Below are 17,058 nucleotides of genomic sequence, written 5' to 3'. Positions count from 1 at the left end.
CTCTCTAGGCTTTAAATAGACGTGAATTGCGAGAGGACTCGTGGGTATCCTTGTCAAATGAAAGATCTTATTGTAAGCAATAAGATGCCAAATGGCAATGTGCCAATGTCTACCATCTCCTCGTGAATACAGGGTATTGAGCACTTAGTTAAACCTCTATAAATTAGATATGTAACGCAACTTAAAGCTGATGTTTAGTAGAAAATGACTGCTGTATGATAATCATAAACACATGCTGAAGAGCTTGATTGCCATCCATCTGAATAAGTAGGCAACTGCTGCGTATGAGTGTGTGCATGTGTGCTTAGCGCTGGTCTGGAGGCTAGTAGCCAACGATGACCAGACATTGATGTTAAGTGTGATCATTCATGGAGATTTTATCAGCAGCTAAACAAAAAAAAAAAGAATAAGAAATCGTTCATTCTTGCAGCTATTGTGGCTTTTAACAGGCCGTCAGTCACATTATTATTATCCTCTTTTCCAAAATGCAGTGTAGGGAGTGAAAATTAGAAAGTAAGTGAAATTCAGAACACCCACTCAAGTGTGGCAAATCTAATTCTTACTCATGTTTTCTGTGTGTGTGTGTGTGTGTGTGTGTGTGTGTGTGTGTGTGTGTGTGTGTGTGTGTGTGTGGCATATGTTTGAGACATCTCTCACTCAGTGGCTCAGCTGTAAGCTCTTTCAGTCACAATGTTTTATGTGACTCCGACTGCATTATACTGTGTAATCAGAGCAGCTTATAAATGCAAATATGGCCTCCACTGTTTTATAATAAATTGAAATTTGAGTCATTCTCTTTTCAGAACTCCAGGTGTCTCTTTGTTTATTTCATCAATGTCTTGAGCAGACAGCAGATATTAAAGAAACAGAGCTGGACAGGTAGGAGATAAAGTAAAAAGAAAAATCAATGACCAAGTCTTGCCACAGGTGTATGGAAGATCCTATAATGGAGTTTTGCTTTTTTACTTTTTTACAACATTTTAATTTACAGCAGGCGTTATGTAATTTATATTTTTTTTTAAGTAAGTAAATTTTGATCTTCCATACATGTTTGGTATTTAATATTTTCTAAAGGAAGTAAGTTCGAGAGTTCAAGTTAACTGGTCTGAGCATGTTTGACTAATACTTGCTGTTACTTGCTGCTGTCACTAAACATCCCCCGAACACTGCAGGAGTCCTGTGTCTAATGGAAGTCTTGTCTTTGCTTCCTCTGGGGATCAAACCTGTGACCTTTCCATAATGGGACCGTCGGGCCACCACACCTCCACCACCACCCTTACCCCTTGTCTCCCTCACTCACTCACCCAGTCGCTCGCATACTGCCTCTCTCCTAAATTGATTGCAGCTGCAGTGCATTGTGGTGCGACTGCTCCGTGTGATCCCTGGGCAGCACGGTTCAGCGGGCTCTCCCCCGGACGCTCGCTCTGCACTTCTCTGCTACAGCAGTAAGCACTCTGTCACATTCAACCGACACACACACACATATTTCCTGTGTACCCACACACACACACACACACACACACGCACACGCACTTTTTGTGTCTCACACACACACAAACAACAAGAAAATGACTCGTCATGGATAGATATTTTCTTGTTTTGGTGGAAGCTTACAGGTGTCAGCAGTCACACTCTTCTGTGTTTGTGTGAGTTTGAACTATTTTCTCACAAAATACTGTGCTAACTAAATATTTTACTGAATGCTTTTTCCCTTTTTTTCTTAAGTATATTTAAGATTGGACTTCCAGTGTCCATTTTAACTGAGATACAACATCCCATCTGTCACATGGAACAGGATTCACAGAAAATTCAGACTGGCTATTTCATAGCATCAACCCAGCAAATTAGATTTTCACCAGGAGCTCCTGAATGTTGGTGGGACTATGGAGAAACCCTTACTCATGTCCTCTGGCTGTATGTGTGTATATACATACATACATACATATATACATTTATATTTTTTAATTTTTTAATTTTTCCTTTAGAGAGACCTCTAAAGACGAGAGACCTGGCCTGCTACATGTCTCATTTACCACACATTCTTAATGATGCCCTTAAAGATTTCAATGGATATATGGATGAGACATGAATTAAGACTATAGAACTTCAAGCTTAAGCAGCAGTGTATTTGGAAGTGTATGTATTGAAATCTTTGTGTTGATGCTGGATGGAGCGTGCATTGATTCCAACAGGCCTTTCCGCTCAACATCAGACTTGCGCAACCAATCGACAGTCAGCTGGAGGCCGGACCTGTGATTGCTGATTGATTGCACAGGACTCATCTGCCTCAGTTCCACCTGGAGCAGCGATCAAAAGGATGGTGAGTCAATACACGAGTCAATAGTATGGATTGACTAACTGGACAATTGACCCGCTGATAACTCTCCCTGTCCCCCGTACAAGCCTCCTGGATTGCTGTGGCTCCGCACGGACTCTCAGGACAAAAGAGTCCATTTTTAGAGACAGGTCTTTTCATCACTGCTCGCCGCAGCCAAAGTGCTCTGCTTCTTGAATGCTTCCCCCCCCTCCCCCCTCCTTCCTTCTCTCCCTGTCTGTTTGATTGCTTCACATGTGACCTTGAGTGATGTGACAGAACTTTATTCAAAATCTTATTCACAAGTCTGTTAGTGAAGATGCATTCATGTCCTCAACCACGGACAAGCACCTTGGGAAAAGTGTTTTCATTATGTCGTCTGCTCTATACAGTACATCATGTCCTATATATGCTGTCTGCGCTTGCATACACAGTAAATGCAGATGCTAAAATATTTTGGCAGCTTTGTGTAAGTCTGTGTGTTGGGGGTCTGCAAATGGCTGCAAAAGACTTCTGGCAAAGTCCTTTTAAGTTTCTGCAATATTTGGGACTCGTCACATTTGGAAAAGCAGCTGCCGTTTGTACATTTGTAAGAGTTTTTGCTTCGCTTTATGTTCAGTTTCTCCTGAGCTTGACAATGCGTTCAGACATGCTGATGCAAACTCTTTGGCTGGTATCTGGTATCTCACAAACCTGTGGCTCTGACTGGACAATTGTTTTCTGACATATCTGCCACCACCGGAGGTGATTTGTTTCAACATGGTATTCTTTTTTTCTTTTACCACCAGGTACTTGTTAAAGACATGTTGCAGAGACCTGGGGAGTGTGTGATGATAAGCTTTTCTTTCATTTTGTGAAAAGTTCCTTGGAGCGGATGTAGTAAACAACCCTGCTTTATGTTTTATATTGGACGCAAGATTGTGACTCTCACCTGTGTTGTTTCACACTGTGTCAGAGGATATTTACATAAAGCTGAGCCTTTCTCATCTTTCCCCTGTGGTGCATCTGAGTGCTCACTGAGTCTGTCGAGCTCAGCGGGAGCGCAGGACTGCAGAGTCACGTCTCATTCACCGCGAATAGCAGCCGTTGCTGTTCCAGATTATAGTCCGTATGTGTGAAATGTACTGTTCCTTCCAAAGTTCTTCTGAGTCACAAAGTCTTAAAGGTTCCCAAAGTCCTTACGTTTTAAACTTTTGTTCCCAGTGCAGCAAAAATGTTTCGCCTTTATTTCTCCCGAGTTAAGCTAGTTTTTAGTTTCCAGTAAATTAGCTGGAAAACGTGGGAACTGTCCGACACTGTCAAAGTCGCTTTGTACACATCTCTAACGTCACCACGGCCGATGAGCTTTCCTGGGATGCTGTTCTTTGAATGTCATGGCTTTATTTCATCATCACCAGCATCTAGATTCCTGAGGACCCTGTCCTGTCTCCTGGATTCATATGGGCCAATGTTTAATGACGGTACTTCACAACAATCAACCGATCTTTCCTTACTGAAATAATCTTTATGATCTTCCTGATCCAACAGATACATCCCCGTACACAGTCCCTTTGTTGATCTATTCCAGCTGTAGGTAATCTAACCATCATTATTATGGTTATGTGCATTTATGCTGCTTTCACTTGCTGTAGCTTTGCATTGTTCTCGCTAAGAGTACGACTCTGTGATCCACACTTGACGTACTCTCGACTTGGGGAACTGAAACCCTTTAGCTCAGAGCGAGCTTGCCGTTGTATTATAGTGTTCATGAGAACGCAGAGGAAGTTGGCCACATTTTCTTTCTTCTTTGGCTTTGAAATGCAACACAAAACACACACAAAATCGGAGAGAAAGGCCGCTCTTGAAATAAGAACAAGGAATGCTATTAACATCCCCATTCTCTGTCAGCCTTCGTGGCTGTGTTGTTTACAGAGGTGAAACCACCAGAACACAAAGCGTATAGCGCTGAAAACACAAACTCAAAGAGTTCCAATTGAAGGCAACTTCAGTCTCAGACTTCAATTTACACTTTGCTATATTGTCTAGTTTGTAGTTTGTCAGCCTCCTGTCTCAGGGACACCACAGGTTAATCTTGTTGCTTCACAGCAGGAGTGTGAACCCCTCTATGTCTGACTGCCTGTATTTGTTGAGTTGGCATTTTTGATCTGGGTACTCGCACAATACTCCTGCCATTGCCCTTGACTTTTGATTGTAAATAGTTTGGATGAGTCTCACGAAGAGGGCAGATTTCCGTAGGTGGGATCAATAACTCTTCAGAACCTCTGTATTCCTGTTCATCTGTTCCCATGTGAAAGCGTCAACTGACTCCGTTTGAACATCCTTTATTTGCACTTTGGTCCAGTCCAGTCAATCACACAAATGCGAGGCCAGCACTCATTAAGCTGAAATTACAAGCCTCAGTGACGCAGACCCGGACCTGAAACCATGTCGTCCTCTTGTTGTTCTTTGGGCCGGTTGCTGTTGTTGTCGTTGTTGTTGTTGTTGTTTTTGAACTGTGACTTACAGGGCAGATAATTTGGAGACGAACAAGGCCTCCAGTCTTTTTGTGCTCCTGCCAAAGCTGACCAAACTGCCAGCCAACCATGCCTGACTGGAGCTCTAATGAGTGTACTTGAAAGGGTCGACATCTTAGAGAAAACAAATGAGTCGGACACAAACCACACACACACACACACACACACACACTCGTGCTTTTATAAGTTCAATTAAAAACGGAATAATTGCACGTTTTTGGGGATGGAGAGACTCATGCACCATCAAGTGATAGCCAGAAGTCATTGAGTGTGAGAGGCCCTCTGTGGGCCTGAAAGGGGGTTTGTTTGCTTCTTCAAGGGGATCAAAGGCAGATGTGTTCATTATAGAAATTGATATATATATACAGTATATATATACATATCATCTACATAGAAACCTCTATTATTAGTATTCCACTTCTCCATGATTAATGTTTCAAACTGTTATGCATTTATTATAAAAATGGCAAAATGCACAGCTTCTGTTTTAGGCTAGAATTATAGTCTTTGGTCCCCTTACACAACCTTACTGAACTCACTGAATGCAATGTTTGTGTTGGTTTTTATGCACCTTGGAGGTCCCACACACTAAGGAGCTAATTGTCAACAAGGAGACTGCAGGTCGCAACATTTCAAAAGGCACGCGCCAGGTCCGTGCACCGCTCTGCGATGCCATCACATGAAACTTTCTCTCCTGAGAGAACGATGATGGCGACAGTAGGTGTGTTTCCACTAACCCACTTAATGAATGCTTAATTTGAAATTGCGAACTCTCAGATATTGCAAAAAAAAAAACAACAACAAAAAAAAAAAACAACAAAACAAAAACAGCAGAGCAATATTTCGCAAAATTGAAGTGGAAACACTTTTTTTCGAATTCGAGTCGAGGCGCCTGCTGTAGCATCCCCCAGCTGGAGCCAGCTACAGCCGAGACGCAGACCGCTGGAAATCCATCCTCACAGTTCATTGGAGCTTTATTCACACAACATCACACAATAGAAACACAGACCATTGGCCACTGTGTTTTCTCGGCTTTTCTAAAAACAATGCAAAAAATGCAATGGGAACCCGGCTGCTGTTGTGTCGTACAGACCCTAACAGCCCTTATGATTTTGGGCTGTATGAATAAAACAGACTTGGCAAATAGAGGAAAGTTTTCTACAGGGTGAAACGTGGAGGGAAGAGCTTGTACACGAGACGAATTGGATAAACAATGTGTTCATGTCCGAACCTGACAACTCTCTCTCTCTCTCTCTCTCTCTCTCGCTCGCTCTCTCTCCTTCTCTGCCACCTGCTTCGTTTTAGTGTTATTAGCAACATCATGTTACAACCAGCGTCAACCCTTTCATTTTAATTTGCCTCGTGTAGATGTCTCCCTTTCTTCGATGCCGACAATGAATGTGTGCAGGACATCGGCATGGTGCGCTGAGATTTGATTTAATTTGATCTGACTGGATTGATTGAAAGAAGGATGTAATTGGATAATTGCATGAATATTTATAGAGAGAGAGGGATGGAGAGAAGTAGAGGGAGAGAGAGAGAGACAGAGCGAAAATGACTCATCCTTGAACTGGGTTTGAAATCGATTGTGTCAAACTGAGAGGAAAATGTGTTCTCCCTGTGGAGAGGTAAAAGGAGTAAAGGACAGCGAGGAGGCCTGAGGTGCAAGAAGAAGAAAGTGAAAGGGTTCTCCCAAAAAGAAAAACAAAAGAAAAATCACACAGGAGCTCGTTTTAAGACCTCCATTTTCTTTTTCTTATTAGACCTATTTGTCCACTTATTTCTCAGATCAATTTGAAGGTGCAGATTTTCTCTCCAGTTTCCCTCTAGAAGACTTAAAAGGTGAAGCATGGACTGGACTGAGAAGTCAAACACCCAATGCCACTGTCGCCCTAACACGTACTTTGAAATGCAATCCCGACAGGACTTTGAAGGCTTTGGGGGGCGATCTCGCCGTGAAATCAGCGGGTGCTTGAGTGCTCTGTGACAGATTTTCTGAGCCTTTACCACACGGTTTCTGTTTCTGTTAGATTGCAATTATTCAGACTTTGTTTGAGGGAATTACGTATGTTCTCTGTTAAAAACAAAGCTTGGATTCAATCATCAACAAAAAAAAAGAAGAAAAAGCTGGCAAAAACAAGTTTACATGCACTGCCGTGAGTCTGTTTAAATGAGGAACAACCATGACTTGTCTTCATCCAAAACTTGGTCAAACAACATTCCTGGTAACACAGTATGACCAGGTTTTGATTAAGAAAGTGATCAGTTTTACTACGTGAGCCTCGATCGCACTTAACTGGCCGCAGAAAAGCCTCAGCCCGGGAAACGTGATTTCACAAAGTGCTGTCCCTTTCCTCGTACAGCATTAGAGCCGCTGCCCTCTGCTGCGGTCAGCTACTTACGCTGATCACACAGGTGACATCAGTTAAGATATGAAATTGTTCAGTACTTAAGAAAAAAAGGCTGGGTTATGTCAGGAAGAAAAGTGGTTTGTACGACGTGTTGTCGGCACACAGGTCTTTATACTTGATCTGCACGGACAAAATCTAATCCCTCACTCCTGACTGACCTGAGAAAAACTGTTGATCCTCATTTGCCCTCTGGCTGCTGCTGCTGCTGAGTTTTCTACTCCTGAGGAGCACTTGACCAATCACCTGCCTGCCCAGCTGCTCCCTATATATTGTTGGCCACAGTGTACAAATAGGCTGTGGTCCATTTGGCCATGATTGATGCACAATCTTTATCGGCGGATAATCGAACAGCAGCAGATGGTGAAGATGCTAAACTTTAAATTCGGCATTTAAAGGTTAGAAGTGTATCACAATTTGGCTTCAACAAGGAAAACCCATTTGAAATATGAGTTTAATAGTCTGTATTGTTCACAGTTCTGCTGGTACATGTGCTATTTCGTTATCAATTCTTGTTAAAATAAGCAGCGTTTCCCATTTTGCACTTCATGCCAATTCGAAATGGATTAGGGCTGCAACTAAGGATTATTTTCATTATCAGTTGATCAGCTCATTATTTTCTCGATTAATCATTTTGTCTGTGAAATATCAGGAACTAGTTAAAAATCCCACTTTCCCAGAGTCAGAGGGGATGTCGTCAAACGTCTTGTCTTGTTTGAAATCCACAGATGTTCAGTTCACATGAGAAATTGACGAGACATGCCGGAGCTAGCTGGTTAGCGTGCTAACTTCAGTAGAAGTAAAGAAGCGATAGAGACAAGAGTTAACATTGGTGCTGCTTTCCACCTCTGGACTCAGCTGTTGGTAGTAAAGGAATGAAGTTTGATGATGAACTTGCAACGTTTTCTTCTAGACTCGCAAGTAATCAGCTGTTAATGCTAACGTTAGCTATGTAGCAATGGAAACAAATAGCTGCCTTAACAGCCCTTTAACTTTCCCTCTCAATCCTTCATGTTGCCCGTGTTCTGACTACCTAAAAACTGCTTTACCACACTAACCCTGTCCCAGAGTCTGCACTTGAGTCCAGCTTTCTGAGCCAGTTTTAAGAACTATTATTATTCTTTTGTTGCGGTTGCAGGTTGCCCGCGTTTGTTTGCTCACGGAGTGAGGTTACCTCAGTCCCATGGACTAAAAAAACTTTAGCTTTAGGCCGTGCAGAGGTCAAAGCTGTGACGTTTCACTCATGGACGGTTGTCTCCTGACACAGCTTCCCTGCTGCAATAACCTGAAAGTGCAGTCAGTGGTGGAGCTATAAAGAGAAATAACTTTGGGCCCGGTGTTATTGATTGGCAGAGCGAGCATCTGGCTAATGCTTCTTTGCCAGGTTCTGTTCTTTCCTTCAGGTGGAAGAGGAGAGTGAAATTGTCTGCCTGCTCCACATCCTCAGGGAGGTCTCAGGCTTTATTTATCCCCTGTTCAGCCTTTAGCTGATGCTCCCCTCTCTTTGCTTATTCACACGAAGATCCTCATGACCCAGTCAGCGGTTAGCAGGACTGCCCGTACTATTCATCCACGGCAGGGCAGGGAGGTGTGACTGGCCTTATATTGTAATGATCCCCCTATAAGTAATATGGATCAAGTCAAGGGTCAAGTGGGAAATCTCAGTTAAGTCTTAGTGTCTTATTAAGTGGGGGAAAAAAAAAATCAAATTAAGACGGCTGGAAAAACACAACTTAATATAGAAGAGGAGATTTCCATTAATATGCATTAAATCAAAGATGGCTCAGGATTAATTCCACATTTACCAGATCGAGTGTTGTCATCATTTCAGGTCTCTGACTAAGATGTTTAAGCATGAATTAACAGAATGTAATGTAAAACAATATTTCAGTGTTGTTTAACAGGCAGATCAAGTTAGCTTCAGGTATCACCAACCAAAATAAAACAAAGATTGTTCATGGTGAGAAATCTTACACCATTTATTTTGCTATGCATTCCAGAAACAGTTATATTTTTTTAGCAATAAGGTGTGTATTAACATTTTAAATGTGAAGTCATCTGATGGATTCCACCATTTTCTTTGTTCCAATGCTTGATGCTCATTGGCTGTTACAGAGTTCCTTGACGCAATGAGATGCTGGCTGAAAAGGTTCTGTCATTGTCATTTGTATGATTTTCCGGATCAGGGCTGAAATGTAAAGGTATGCGACTACTGTGCATTGATCAGCTAAATGCCCTGTTATTGTCGATGTCTGTTGATGGTTCTTCAACAGCATGCAAGATAAAGGTTATTCATATATGAATACAATAGTGAACAGAGTGCACCTGTACGCAGCTGATCTGGAATCCATTTAGCTTCAGTTCCTGCTTATTCCTTATTCAAGGTCACATCGGGGATTAGTGGGTTCAGGGTGGCGTTTCAGCGCTGGATATAGCGGAAGCTGATTTGCATGTCTTTGGACTGGAAATTGAAAAGGCCACAAGAAAAAACAGAATTTCCCTAAAAAATATCCACAGCAGTGTTGATTGTTAGTTGTTTGTTTTTTTTCTTGTATTTTTCTCATAAAAAAATTCTTCCATTTCTCTCATCCAGAATGAATGGGAGGGGGGGGGGGGGGGGGGGGGTGTTCAGCCAGTCACAAACACCCCATGACTCAGGTTTGATGGCCCTCAGGGGAACGGAAGTCACATTCATGCATGAATACATGACAAGTCCTCTAAAAAAAATGTGAGCGTGGTGAAATTTGGAAAAGAAAAGAAGGGACTTTCCCCAGCTCATTATTACTTTCAGGCCATGGGGGAAAAAAAATGCCCCATGCCCCTATTAATTTCTGACCCTGATATTGACCCTTACTAAAAATTTTATTGGCTGTGAGATGAAGAGCCTGCAGATTCTCTCTGGACAAAGTTGAAATGGTTTGAAGGTTTTCACATCACAACCTCTAAAATGAAGAATAGTGCCATTACTCTGAAGAACTAGAATTAGCGCCGTATCCCTCCGCCAACCAGCTAAGTTGCAGGAAATATGGTAACAATCTCTCCTTCCTGAGTTACAGCATGAGTGTTTTTGCAGAACATTATGATTTCACAGTGAAGTTGACCTTTGACCTTTTGGATATAAACTGTCATCACTGCATCGATTTGTCCTATTAGACATTTGTGTTGAATTATGTCATAAATAGCGTATGAATTTGTGAGTTATGGCCAAAAATGTGTTTTGTGAGGTCACAGTGACCTTTGACCTTTGGCCATTAAATTCTAATCAGTTCATCTTGTGGTTTGTTGTGTTATCAGTTATGAACTATCATATTTTATGTCTTTAAAATTCGAAAAATTGCATTTTGCAATTTGATTTTTCTAGCCAAGCCGACATTTTAATCCCTTCAAATCCATATTTGATCCATGTTGAACTTAATAAGAGATTTTGAGGGGAAATTTAAATGGTTAAAACTCAATAATTCAATAAAATTCTACACATCTTGGATTTATTAAACTGTTTCAAGGTTATGCTGAAATGTCCATAACTGTTTGTCTCTCCTAAAAGTTACAGTTCATTTCCCCCCAAACAACAATGGAGTGTGACTCTACTTCCTCCTCTGGTCCTCTGTAATCACATGCCAGCACTTGTCAGAGGTCAAAGTGACTGAACTCTGTGTGCGTGTGGTGGTGCTAGATGTGGGTAATGGTGTGGATAAATGGATACTGATGCTTTTCCCAGCTCGCTCGCTCGCTCGCTCACTCGCTCACGGCCAAACGGGTCCCCTGGCAGAGCGGGAGAAAGAACCTGAGAAGGACAGAAAAGAAAGAGCGCAAATAAACACAACTCCCTTTCATCCCCTTCTATCAATTCCGCCCATTTTCTTCAATGAGAATTAATCAAAAAAATAACAAAAAAAAAAAAAACTTCTGATTGAGGGATATTTAGTTCTCCCTCGTCTCATTTTCCTTTCCCTTGGCTACCCTGCCTTTGCTCTCCTTTTCAATCATCAATTCATTGGCCTGACAGCAAGAAAATCATCCAAATGGAACACCAAAAGCATTTCATTTTGATCTCTTTGATGAAAAACGTCTTTGGTCATTCTCGGTTTGATGCCGGGTAGGTTTGATGAAGGGGTTTGTGAGACGATATCTATACCCTAGGGAAGTGCCTTGATTGTTGAATTTTCCATTAGTGAGCTAAATTCTATAAATATGAAAACATAACATTTACGCTGATATTAGACTTCTGCAGAGTCTGAGGACTTTTTATTAAGCGGCAGCTTTGTTTACGTGCACTGCAATGACCTCCATAACATCCATTTACATGCAGCTGGTCAGTAATCAGACTGACTGCCCACCCCCTGCCTTATCCTTGTGCTTGCCCACATAAGTTCATGTACATACACTACACCACTGCATTGATCTAAACGTCTTCGGACCACTGTGTGAACAGAGCATAGATTCCAGGGGCTATATTACAGGAACTTCCTGCCTTAAGTCTGACAATTAGCTATTTGCAAATTTTGCTATCGCTACATAGCTAACGTTAGCTGTTAACAGCTGTTTACTTATCACTTTCTGATAGCGACTCACTGTAGCCTCCAATCTGAAAACTTACAAAGAGCCCCTTTAAGTTAAGATAGAAAGAGTAAAGAGAAGCAAAGCCTAACTAACTTTAGGAATCCTATCTTATCTCAGGCTAGGAAATCCTAAATACTCAATCCAACAAAACACAAGCTAATTCAGAAAACATCATCATCATAGTTGTGTTGTGAGTATTTGCAGCACACGTGTTGTCAAATTGATTGTTTTCTGAATTTGCAGCTAAGTACTGCTAAAAACTTCTAACATATTGTCTGTATTTCCCAACCCGTGTTTTGTTCTTTTCTTTAAACATTGCAAGAAACGTATCCTGAAATTCACAGTAGTAAATGACAAGTAAAAAAGAATCCTGTAAGTAAAACTTAAGTGGTTTAAAATAAGTCGAACTGGCAGGAGGCACAGGCTGCATTTTACAACAAACCTGATTGCTTCACATTTTATGAAAGACAAGTGCATTCAAGTAATTTAATACATTTGACAACCTCTGTTGGCGATAAAGGATGTGGCTAACACATCTCAGCTGGAGGCTGCAACAGACAAAAGCGCTAAATTTGCTTTTCACAACAGGGCAGTCAGTCTAAGTGATTACAGCAAATATTTAACTGAGACATCAACTGTAACTCTTTCTGTCATGAAATGATGATAAAACTGTGTTGTTGCACAATTTACTGGAATCAGTCAACGACCCTATTAAGAATTATTACAAAAAGGAAGGAAGAAGCGAATAAAGATTTTACTGTAATCACCCTCAGGTAAAAAAAATGAAAGTAGAAAAGGGGTAAAAATAGGAGATTGTCAACTATATTTTCCATCCTTGTCCTCTAATTGATCAAAGCAACCTTTTCACCTTGAGGCAGGAAGTGTTTTTTTTTTTTTTATCCTGCCTTCTCGACCCAACACTTTTTTCTCATCTTGATGTACATGAGATGACGTCCTGCCTGAGCCTGAGGTGATCCGCAGACATGAAGGCTCGGCAGCAGCAGAAGCAGGGCGGAGCAGATGGTGAGAATTACTACATCTGCAGTACAACGTTGACTCCTGATTTTAATTGGGCGCTATCTGTTGCATATTTAGTTTACATTGTTCGGGTCCTCCTGCTGTCAGCTGTTAATTCCCAAAGAATGACACAAGGTAGATGAAGTACCCAGATGTAGACTTGAACAAAAGATACTGATGACTGTCAGAGCAAAAACAAAACAGAAGTTACTAAACATCTGAAACTGAAAATACTCGAATCACAACAGTTTCATACAATAAGTGAACCCTTTGGAGTCAACTGGTTTTGTGCATTAACTGGTCATAAAATGTGATCTGATCTTCATCTAAACACAATGGGCTTGAGCTAATAACCCACAAACAACTACAACCTTTTTGTGTCTTTTACTGAACACACTCATTAAATATTCACAGCGCTGGTGGAAAAATAAGCAAACCCTTGGGTGTAATAGCTGGTCGAACCTCTTTGGCACCAATAACCTCAAAGTGTTTTCTGTAGCTGCTCAATGTTCAGGAGGAATTTTGTGATGTCCAGCTGTCCAGTCCAAGTTTTCATGTTGGTCTGCAGAGCCCCTTTTTACACCGTACGTCAAGCTGCATGCTCTTCCCAAACAACTCAACCTTTGTTTCATCAGTCCATGAAACATTTTCCCAGCGGTGTTGTGGAGTGTCAAGCTTCAGGGGCGCACTGACAGGACCTCATGCTCCACGCACCGTGATTTGCGTGTGGTAGACGCGTGAACAGAGATGTTAACCAGCTCGTTTATCCGTCACACTGATGCCCTTTGTTATGTTACTGATCACTCTGCTTTGTTGCTTTTGGAGTCATCTTAGCTGGACGCCCACTTCTATGGAGAGCAGCCACAGAACTAAATCGTCTCCATTTATAGACAGTTTGTCCAACTGTGAACTGATGAATATGTAAGATCTTTGAAATGACTTTGTAACCCCTTCAGCTTTATGCAAATTGACAAATCATGATCGCAAGTCTGCTGTGATCTCTTTTGTGCCGGGCACGGTTCATTTTAACAGATGCTTCTTGTGAACAGCAATCTCAAAAGTCACAGTAGCTCGAACCCACGCCTGCAATCTGGTTTCCATTGCTTGGACAGCTCTTTTGTTGATGCCATTAGCCGCGAGGTTCACATACTTTTTTCCAACCTACACTGTGAATATTTTAGTGCATTTGATGAATTCAATATGGACAAGAACAATACAATGATTACAACGTGTTTTATTCATTATTGTAACTTAGATGAAGATCTGACCGTATCCATCTCCCATCCACTGGGGCACACACTGAACAGGTTTACCAGTCTATCACAAGACTGACACACAACCATTCACACTCACATTCACACATACGGGCAATTTTAGAGGCGCCAATTAACCTAAAGTGCATACTACAACTTAAATAAACCACTAATGAGGACCCTCCACAGGTGTGTTCTCAGCAGGACTCCACTGACGAGATTGCACGCAGGTGTGTTCCTCCTCACATGGAGAGCAGTCAACTAGAGAGAGAGAGAAAGAGAAGCTGTGCTTAAAGTGTTTTTGCTCAGGAGGTTCCTAAGTGAGTGAAATGAAGTATTTAAGCGGCAGCCATGATAAGAGCTGGTCAAATTCTGTGAATGCTAAGCTAGGGTGCATCAGTGCTTCAGGATACGCTGGAACATCCTTTACGAAGGGAAAGGAGATAATGCCGTCCCACAATTCCTTGTGTCGCATAATTACCTCGTTGAGTCTAAGTGCAGTTGGATTTTCTTTCCCTAAGTCCTCGTGTAATTTCCTTCACATCTGTCCTTGACCTCATTACATTTTCAATAGCGGTCAAGGTGAAGTGGTTAGGAAAGGAGATTTTTTTTTTTCTTCGACTATATGACTGCAGCCAGAGAGAGAGAGAATGGGAGGGAGGGAGAACCAAAACACACCACTCACACAGCATTTATACTAAAAAATAAATAGAACACACCCTCACACGGGGCTCATAGCGCTCACGGGGGTGGGATCATGACAAACGCACTCTCCTCCATGTTGGCTACACACACATTGTATATTTCTCATAGTGCAGAGAACATCAAAGAAATGTGAATTAATTTGTCCACATGCACCTACCACCCTATAATAAATCTCACTTATATATTATTTATGTGAAAGAAGCTGCATATTAGGGCTTTGATTTGAGAATAATTAATGCTACAGTGAATCCACATAACTTTTTGTTTTCTCACATTGGCTCTTCGTGTGTCTCCCACACACACACACACACACACACACACACACACACACTGAAAGCTGCTCTTTATACTGTACCTGAACTCATGCTAGGGGGCTACCAGTGAAAACAAAGCCCAGCTCCCGCATTCCTGTCTGTCCTCTCTGTCAAGAAACAACAGCTCCTTGCCTCCTGCGGCCTTTTCGCTGGCTGTTCACCTATACACACCTTTTCAAGCCCATACCTGACATACCCGCCACTGGCCGTAGAAACCGACGAGCTGCACACAGCCTTAAATAGCCGCATCGTTGTCTTAGCTTTTCAGCTCGCGTGCAAAGATGGGAAAGCTTTCACAGGGCTCACTTATTAACACCATGGTGGCTGGATGCATCCTGTCCACGGCGACCTCCTACATCGCCACACTCGCCTCTATTCACTCTATTCAATCTGCAATCCTGTAATTAGTTTTTGTGAGACTGTCCTCCAGTGAACAATGACCCCATAGGTCATCTGTGCAAGCAGCTTATTACGCCCTGTAGCTGTGTTTTATTGTTAGCTGACCTAATGGCTGTACAAAGGCTGACAAAGGCTGACACAGTCCGCGTTAGGAGGAGGTTGTGGTGGACAGAAGCGCAGCCAACGTTGTTTCTTTTCTCCGAGACCAACCTTGACTACATGTTTATCATTGTAACCATGACGACGAAGGTCATCTAACCTTAAGGAAGTACGTATTCGAGCTCAAACCACAATCTTGTCCTGGACGTAATCAAGTGGTTTTTGTGCCTCAACTTAACAAACCAAACCAACTTGACCGTGTTTATTATTGTAACCATGACAACGAAGGTTGTATCAGAGGCTAGGGAAAAATGATGTATAAGGTTGATCAGGTTGGACGATTTGTTGGCTTTTCTTCTCTGACTTGTTGCCGTCTTGCACGTCTCACTGTCCGTCTGAGGCTCGAGTCGATACACTTTAGTGAAACGGCTCTTACTGGTAATGAACACTATGCAACATGTCCAAATGCTACTAACCAGACCATTAACTGAACAGATGAATAAATATATCACTAAACAGATAAATAAAAACTTGCTCTTCCTCCGGTTGTATTAATGAACGTGTCAAAACTGTAGATAAAACAGTATTTCCTCAACAGATACGATGGAACTACTGTGATCCACATGTGTGTGAAACTTGCAGTGTTTTTGAATTCATCTCATGACCTTCATCTATCAAAACTACTTTGATGTGTTGCACTCCATGTTGAGGTAATACTTGATAAGTGATGCAGGAGATCAGATTTAATGAATCCACACCACTTCATGCCCCCCACTCGACCTAGAAATGCCAGGAGCGGGCCTCCTGTGGCTGCAGTCAGGTTTTACCCTCCGTTTCCATCTGTTTGAATTTCCCGTGTTTGCTTGTATGCACTCCGTAGGCAACTTCCTGAATTATGATGATTAGATGCTGTAGACCTGACCAAGCCCATTTGTGGTTTTAACCATCCATTTGCAATGTAAAGTCCATTGATATTGATTTTGGTCTGTTTTGTTTCGCCTTTGTTTTGTCCCACTGGTAGAGCACGAGATAACCATTAAACAAGCTAACAAGGGCGGGAAAGAAAAGAAAAAGAAACCCTTTGATCATCATACATTGTTGCATATCATCAAAAATATTAATTTGCATTAATTACATGCGTCAGTCAGTCAGTTAGTCAGTTGGTCAGTCGGTCAACCAACCAGTTTTTTCAGCAGCGAACAAGTCAGTGAGTTAATCAGTCAATCAACCAATGACTCAGTCAACCAATCAGTGGGTTGATTTATCAGCCAAACAATCAACAATTGAATCAATCAGTCAACCAGTCGATCAATAACCGACTCAGTCAATCAGTCAGTTGAGCAATCAGCAAAGTCAGTCAGTCAGTCAGTCAGTCAGTCAGTGAAGCATCAGGTATTTAGTCAGGCTGTCAGCCAACCGTACAGTCAGTTATTTGGCCTTTAAATCTGTCAATAAGTGAGTCAGTGAATCAGTCAA

The sequence above is a fragment of the Seriola dumerili genome, unplaced genomic scaffold (genome assembly GCF_002260705.1).
Source record: "Seriola dumerili isolate Sdu_G_001 unplaced genomic scaffold, Sdu_1.0 BDQW01000129.1, whole genome shotgun sequence".
Taxonomy (NCBI): domain Eukaryota; kingdom Metazoa; phylum Chordata; class Actinopteri; order Carangiformes; family Carangidae; genus Seriola; species Seriola dumerili.
The sequence above is the reverse complement of the archived record's forward strand: the minus strand, read 5'-3'. Positions refer to the sequence as shown.